This window comes from Sturnira hondurensis, unplaced genomic scaffold (assembly GCF_014824575.4).
Source record: "Sturnira hondurensis isolate 20B ecotype Veracruz unplaced genomic scaffold, ASM1482457v3 Scaffold0013063, whole genome shotgun sequence".
NCBI classification, from domain to species: domain Eukaryota; kingdom Metazoa; phylum Chordata; class Mammalia; order Chiroptera; family Phyllostomidae; genus Sturnira; species Sturnira hondurensis.
In genome coordinates this window covers 3,506,753-3,512,469 of record NW_028085694.1, presented here as the reverse complement: position 1 = coordinate 3,512,469, position 5,717 = coordinate 3,506,753, and positions in this window count along the sequence as shown.

The following is a 5,717-nucleotide window of genomic DNA, read 5'->3' as shown; positions in this document are numbered from 1 at the left end:
TTCCTGTTCCATTTGACCAAGGGCCCCAAAGTTCATCCTGCGACATAGGGTCACAGGGAAGGAAGCAATAGGAGGTGATTGTTAGGGGATAGCCCTCCGGACTTCTCCGTTGTGGCGGGAGGGAGGGAACTTCTCCACCCCCCTAGAGGGAAGCACACGGGGATCACTCCCAGCCTCCCTCCGCACCACAACCCCCTCCCCCCCCCACCCGCCCGCCCGCCACGTCTCTGAGCCGAAAACGGAGCAGGGCTTGCTCACGCTTGGCTGGAAGCCTCCTGGCTTCTCCCACTCACAGTGCCAGCACATGTGTTTTTGTAGCGCCGACAGGCTCTCCACCCCTGCCAGGAGAGGCCTGTTTTGAGCCAACTCTGCCAGTTACTGGATGGAAATGATCACATCACACAGGCTGTAGAAAGAAGCCCACTTGGCTATAGACCCAAGCTGTATTTTCCAGTTTACCTTTATCAGTAGTAACTCTGGTCTTTCAACCTTTGTATGTCTGGCTCCTGGATCTTGGTTTTAACTTCAGAAAAGAAAGATGGGTGTGTGGTGGTCTCCACCACACCTGTGATCACACGGAGGTAGTTTGGAGAAGCTATGCTAGTGGCGGGGGGACAAAATATAAGAGGAAACCAAAAGAAAAAGAAAATGTGGTCAGGGCCAGAGGTCCGAGAAGTCCTCAAAGTAGCAACTCAGGATGCGAGGACTGGGCGTTTGTCTGGTCCTGTCCCGGCCAGTGCGGGGCCTGCAGGGCAGCTGGACTTGACCACAGAGGGCTCCCCTGGGACCCCACCTCAGACAGGCTGCAGACCCTTCTCGGCCCTGCTGGGGGAATCCCATCACCTCTCCCCATTGCCAACTCAAGCTTGGGCAAGTGTGCATCTGGAGCTTTTATCCCTGAAAAGGAGAAGAGCCTGGTGTCATCCGTGTCCAATTTCCAGTGCAGTTTTGACTCTTCTGTGTCCAGCATTTGTGATAAAAAAGGGGGAAGGATGGGGACTATAACTCAGTGTTTCCCAAAGCACAGAATGCAGGCCAAGATGTACATTATAAATTTATTTTTAGTTATGTAGAAAAAAACCCGGTGACTTGTTTATGACAAAGGATACTGCTTTTCCGTTTATGGCAGCAATATGAAGTTGGACTCTATAGACTTAACTGAAAAAAAGGCATTTTAGACTGAAGCAGGGGTATCCAGCCTTTTGGCCCCTCTGGGTCACACTGGGAGAAGAGTTGTCTTGGGCCACACAATAAATACACTGTGACACATAATCACAAAAAAAATCTCATAATGTTTTAAGGAAATGTATCCTTGTGTTGGGCTGCATTCACAGCCATCCTGGACACCCCATTAGAGAAAATAAAATATTCCACGCAGTATGTGAACGTGGGAAAAACTGTGAAGGCTGTCGTGAGTGATGGAAGATGGGGAGGGCTACGAGTAAGGCAGAAAGGATCATAAGAGACCCAAACACATATTACTCTTTAGAATTTATTAATAGCAATGTTGGATCTTTCTAACCAGGATGAAATCTAGGATTTGTGGTGAACATACATTACGTGACTCCTTTAGGTTAATTACTTTCACACAAAGTTCAGTTCCAATTCAAGTGCTTTTTTTCCTCCCCCAGCTTCTGAAATGACACTTCGTGAAATGTACTTAAGTCTTCAATTTGCTTTAAAATATACCAACATTAAGACAGTTAATGGGGGGTAGATAGATGACCACATAAATATGGCAAAATGTTTAAAATGATAGAATCTAGCTGGTAGATATATGGGTATTCACTGTGTAATTTTCAAGTTATCTTTATATTTTAAAATGTTTGTAATAAAATGTTGATAGAAAAAGACACTAATGTTTCTTTTATGTATGGTTTGGTTGGCTTTACAGATAAGCTGTTTTTTAAAGATTTAATTATTTTATTTATCCCCCAAGGTGATTGAATCATCCTAGTGCATAACAATATGAATAGATTTTTAAAATCTTTAACCCTGAAAATATGTAGTAACATTTATTTCTGTTTCAGATTGTCATGTGGGACATTACTGCACATGCTGGTCACACAGAAAACATTAAAACAGGTGGTAGAAGTAAAAAACCACACTCAAGGTTAGCTTTTTATAATTTTTAAAAAGATTTTATGTATTTATTTTTAGACAGAGAGGGAGGGAGAAAGGGAGAGAAACATCAATGTGTGGTTGCCTCTTGCACGCCCCTCACCAGGGACCTGGCTTGCAACCCAGGCATGTGCCCTGACTAGGAATCAAACCAGTGACCCTTTGCAGGCCGGCACTCAATCCACTGAACCACAGCAGCCAGGGCTACAGATAAGTTTTGACATCAGGTACAGGTCAAACAAAAATTCATAACCTTGGACAGACAGCACTTTATTCTCTGACATTTCTTATCTACCAGTCTAGACATGTTTCACCTACCTGATGATTCAAACTTACTCTTCAGTTAAAATGTGGGCTTTGCAATGGCTATGGGGGGAAGAGTTAGGCAAGAACAGATACAACAGGCTGGCCACCTGCCTCCCTTTTCTTGTACAAAGGTCAAGAACAAGGGGTGACTGTTCAGGAACTGCAGCTGTGAAAGAATGTGAGCGGCAGGCTCTGCTGTCTCATCACTTGTGCAAAAACATTTGGGAGGCAAGGGACTTTCCAATTTCTTGATTTAATATCCATTGTGCTTTTCTCAAGTTGGCATTTTAAACTCTCCTTGTAAGAGCTTAGTTTGAAGAGAATGTTCAAAGTACAGGGAATACTGAGGCCAACTCACACTACATAAATCCCTCCGTTAAGCAAAAAGAGAAAGATGAACTCAAATGACCTAAAAGCGTGCAAGTGGCCTCATCAAACAATGAGATTAAGTTGACCCAGCTCAGGGTCAATACTTAGGCATTTTTCTCACTTGCTTGAAACAAACACTTGATATTGAGAAAAATGAAAGTATTAAATATAATGCCTGTCTCCCAAAGTGGTCTCTGCTTTTCTTTCTCATCAAAGTTCTATTTACAGAGTTCATTCAACTTTATGAAGTCAACTTTATGAAGTTAGTAAGATGAAAAATAGGTTTTTCCAGTTCTGGCAGAAAGTGCACACTGAAGTCAATCAGGCCAAAATTAAGAGGATATTATTTGCCTGCAATTCCCGTAAAGAAATAAATGATACATTTTAACAAAAGCTTTTTTAGAGACCTCCCTTTCTTATGATGAGACGCACTTTTTCATACATGTCATTTAAATAATTTTTACTGAAGTCTGCAGCAAAAAAAATCACAAAATGTTACCCAAAATTTACTCACTAACATGTTAAGTCACTGATTTTTGTAACGCCATTCTAGTTCCAAAAGAAACATAAGTTATTTTTTTTTTAAGTAGTGTTACTTTCCTAACCACAGATAATTTATTACTCAGGAGCAAATACTTAAAAAATTACATAGACATGGCATCTCATCGTCCTTGGTCTTTTTCTGATAAAAAGACGATTATTCTCTGAGAATCCCTTTATATTTATCCATTTATTAATGATTCACTCAACACCCTACAGCTCCTTGGCCCATGGCGACGGACTAGAAATACAAGGCTCCCGCTGCCATGGCGCCGACGTTCTCCAAGGGTCGACATAGGTGATACACTGCAGTAATTTCAGACGGTGATGAAAAAGCCTGTGAAAATGAGCCAGGGTGATAAGAACAGTGACAATGGCCTTTTTAAAGTTTTTCTTCTCAAATTTAGTTTAAATGTAAACATTTCCCAAAGGTATACATGTTTTGAGCTTAATCAAATCGTACTGTAACTATTTGGTACTTGTTAGGGGAAATGGAAATCTCCATTTTTTCCTCCCTCAATTCTCAAAGCAGGTTGCTGATTGGGTTTTCAGAGCAGTCTCTGTAGGGACATTTGAGCAGAGAAGTGAAATGACAAAAAAAAAACCTACCCATAAGAGCTGGAGAAGCAGCTTTCCAGGCAGAGGGAATGGCAAGTGCAAAGATCCAGAGAGAGGAATACATCCTCAGTGATGCTGGAGAACAGGGAGCAAGGGGAGGGACCTAGGAAGTGGTGTGGTTTATCATTTTATTTATTTATTTTTATTTTATTTATTTATTTATCTTTAGAGGGGAAGGAGAGAGGGAGAGAACCATCAATGTATGGTTGCCTTTTATGCATCCCCTGCTGGTAGTTAGCCTGCAAGGAACCGGCCTGCAACCCAGGCATGTGCCCTGACTGGGAATCGAACCGCGATTGTCTGGTTCGCAGGCCTGCGCTCAATCCACTGAGCTATGCCAGCCAGGGCTTGGTTTATCATTTTAAAAGATCACCTTACTTCTTTGGATAAATAGAACAGACTGTGGGTGTGGAGAGTGACAACAAGGAGATGAAATAGGAAGAGACGGGGTGATGATGGCTTGGTCTGCGGTGTTAGTGGTAACAAGCTTATGGTATCGGGATACAGCAGAGTCCGAACTGTTGACGGGTTGGATATGGAGAGCAAGAGAAAGACTCCAATTTGGGGGGCGACAGGAAGAGATGAAAATTAGGGAAGGCTTATGGATCTCTGTCACTGCTCAGCCTCCTCCTGCTCCATAGTAAATCCCCTTCTTACATTCAGAGAATGTACCATTGTGTGAGTTTCTGGGAAAGGAGGCTAATTGTTCTGACTCCTGGAAGTTGGGACACAGTGCCATGCTTCTGTCAGGGACTCTGAATCAATCTGGAACGGTGCAGAGGAGCGAGGGTGTTTTACAGTTAATTCCACGGGTGTCCACAGTGGGCTGTCTGGTGGCGGTGGCAGCAACAGCAGCACCCTAGGCAGGCCTACCCTTGGGGACTGTCATTCTCGTCACCTAGCCTGAGCCCTGTTTCCCTAGCTTTCCCATTTAAAAAATTACTTGAAATAAGCCAGGTGTTGAAGGACAAATACCCTATGATCTCACCTTTAACAGGAAAACAACAAAACAAACAAGCAAGCAAAATATAATTAAAGACACTGAAATAGAGAACCGGGGGACAGCGACCAGAGGGGAGAGGGGAGAGAATTTCAGGGGAAATAGGGGAAGGATTTAGAGGAACAAATATAGAGGATATATGGACAACAACTAAGAAGGGTGGAAATGGGAGGGAGGGGGGATCACAGGGGGCGGCGGTGAGATGGGATGGGAGTAATAGACAGAAAACTGTACTTGAAAAATAATAAATTAAAAATATATATATATAAAGGATACATATATTACAGAATTGTATACCTGAAACCTGTATAATTTTACTAATCAATGTCATCCCAATAAATTCAAGTAAATATCTGTAAATATATATAAAGGACACAATTCTTAAATGTACAACTTGATATGTAAACACTTGCGAAACTTCTGCCTAGATCAAAACATAAAATATTGTAGCACCCTAAGACAGCCTTCTCTCAGATGCATTATTGTCTTTTAAGTAGATTCAATTTCTGCCCGGGTTAGCCAGATTTTAGCTGAGTCAGACTGCGATGAAGAACACTGATTCCTGGACTTACATGTGTATCAAATGTGAGCCTCACTAGAGTCAGCAGGAACACTGGGCAGGGAGAGGAGGGAGGGAGCACTCTTCTTTGTACCCAAGCCCTCAGTTCCAAAAGACTCAAGTAAGTCCTTGTTGTTAACATGCTACATCATTATCACTACCCAAGAACCTAAAAACCGATAGTATTAAATGATAAAATCTTAG